The following is a 2,679-nucleotide window of genomic DNA, read 5'->3' as shown; positions in this document are numbered from 1 at the left end:
TTGAAGCCTCCTTCTACATCTTCCGTATCTCTGCACTCCTCAAAAACCTCCAATTGTTGCCCATACACCTCCATGTGAAACAGAAACTTCTTTCCACCAGTTTTAAGGCACTCAATCTGCTCTCTTCTTCCTATTTAACCTCATCAGCCTGACTCACATACTCTGCTCCTCTAAGAAAAACCTCTTCTATGCACCTTTATTTCATCCATCTCATTATCAACATCTTGCCCACAGTCTCCCTCAGGCCTAGAACTCCCTCCCATTTACATCGGAGAGACCACCACTGTCACCACCTTCAAAATCTTCCTAAAATCATATTTATTATTATTCTAATCACTAATCTTATTAATAATAATAATGATATTTGTTAAGTGCTTACTACGTGCCAAGCACTGATCTAAACACTGGGGTAGCTACAAGGTAATCAGACTGTCCCACGTGGGCCTCACTGTCTTAATCCCCACTTTACAGATGAGGTAACAGAGTCACAGAGAAGTTAAATTGGCTTGCCCAAAGTCACACAGCAGACAAGTGGCAGAGCCCAAATTTGAACCCACATCCTATGAACCCACATCCTATGACTCCTCAGGCCGTTCTCTTTCCATTATGTCACTCTGCTTCTAGGACTCCTGTGACTAAACCCTTTATTTCCTCGATCTGCTCTTCCCTCTACTTAGATTATTAACTTGACTGTATATTACTTATGCACTTTGATACACACCTCAACCCCACAATTCTTTTATAAATATGTGTATCCCCTTCTATTTCCCCTATTACTAATCTATTTGACTCCTCTAAGGGTCACATCTGGAGAGTTTCCAGTACTCTTCCAGTCTAGACTATGGGAGGGAGAGTCAAACAGAGGCATACCCATTCCATTTCTAGCTTGGTCAGTGACTAGAAAGTGTAACTCAATCTGCTACAAGTCAAAACTCACCTGTCCTAGGCAGCAGCGGCATGGGAGCAAGTCAAGGGCAGAGACTCAAGTTTACAGGATTGAAGGAGGCAATGGTAAACCACTTCCATATTTTTACCAAGAAAACTTTATGGACAAAGTACCGGAATGATTGCAGATGGAGATGGGGCATTCAGGGAGAAATGTGTCCATGACGTCACTATGGTCAGAGATTACTTGACAGCACAAGACAACAGCAACAGTCTATTTTAATGTCTCCCTACACCTGTAGACTCTAAGCTCTTTATGGGCAGGGATGACTCTACAAACTGTTGTATTTCCTCAAGTGCTTAGTTCAATGCTCTGCACGTAGTAAGTGCTCAATAACTACCACTGATTGATTGACTGATTTTACAGGCCATGAAAAAGTCATACACTGTGAAGCATTCTTGACTTGCTTTGCTAAATTTCTAAATAAATCGTCAACTATCTTGATCATGGTGTCATGTCTACCTAAAACTTAATTATGATCAACACAACTACTCCACTTGATATTTCCTTAAAGCAATGGGAAAAGCACTGTGCATAGCCCTGTGTTAACAAAATCTGTGGCTTACCATCAACCATGTTAGACAGAAAAAATAAATCTGAGTCACTGTAAAAAAAAAATGGCCCTTTATCATTTTCACCAGCACAAGAGTTGTACCCTGTCATCTCTTGTGGACATTTACTATTCTGCACCAATAACTAACAGTTATTTGACCTGAGAAGAGGGGTGTGGACACAGTTTGCCTAATCTCTTCATAGTAGTTTACATGTTTAATTTCTTTAACTCAGTTTAATTCCATTAACAAATGAAAATATTTGTTCTAATTTGAGAGAAGTCATGTATGAGTTGTCAGCTTATTTTCCTCATAAGAAATAATTTCATCTTCCTATAGACTGGATCCTTGATCATTAGGGGAAGAGAAAAAAAAATCAGTTTGGGGCAAAGAATTGCACAACTCATATTGAGGGCATGACACTAAAGGGATAAAAGTTCTGGTTTACTCAAGCTTCCAGTATGACCAGAAACATGTAGTCACATACTGTTTATGTATTTGTTTCTTTATCAAATGATAAATTTAATAATCAACAATACTTAGAGTGCTTGTTTTCAGAGCACTGTATTAAGTGCTTGAGAGAGTACAACAGAAATTAGTATGCATGAGTCAGTAGTGGCTAACTGGGGAAAACCAGGAAAATAAAATATTACCTGGGCTGCTCCCTTAAAAAAATTGAGGGCATAGTTTTTTGGGTTTTTTTAGCTAGGAATAGCTCAAGTATTTAATTCCAAATTAAACATCCAACTGAGCTACTTAGAGGGGAAAAGTCATCCCAATTTTCCAGGAGGGGCTAAGGGAAATTTAGTATGATAGGGATATTATGTAGTTCAAGTTTTTCATACCCTTCCTTGCTGGACGACATGGAGTGCTCCAGTCAAAATGGTTTTTGATGAACTGATGATTCCCACTTCATTTGGAAATAGTGCTGCAAAGCGACGTAGACTGACTGAACTAAAAATATATAAAAATACCTAGATTGTGAGTCCCAAGTGGAACAGGAACTGTGTCCAATCTTTTATGTTTGAAAATACCCCAATGCTTAGTACAGTGCTTGGCACATAGTGCTTAATCAATACTATATCTAAGAGGTACTATTTAACTGAAGATTAATTTGTAATTACAAATTATACTTTGAATTTTTTTAACCTAGTCTTTCACTTTCCATTTAAAGACTAGCAC

The 2,679-nt window shown here is 38.4% G+C and overlaps 1 non-coding gene across 1 annotated transcript; it reads left to right on the top strand.

The window, feature by feature from the left end:
• The first annotated feature begins 789 nt into the window (after window positions 1-789).
• On the top strand, window positions 790-927 carry LOC114816107. The gene has a single exon (XR_003763891.1). It is a non-coding gene; the product is annotated as a small nucleolar RNA SNORA7 (small nucleolar RNA).
• The last annotated feature ends 1,752 nt before the right edge of the window (window positions 928-2,679 follow it).

Source organism: Ornithorhynchus anatinus, chromosome 1 (genome assembly GCF_004115215.2).
Source record: "Ornithorhynchus anatinus isolate Pmale09 chromosome 1, mOrnAna1.pri.v4, whole genome shotgun sequence".
Lineage (NCBI taxonomy): Eukaryota > Metazoa > Chordata > Mammalia > Monotremata > Ornithorhynchidae > Ornithorhynchus > Ornithorhynchus anatinus.
This window is presented reverse-complemented; position numbering and strand designations above follow the sequence as displayed.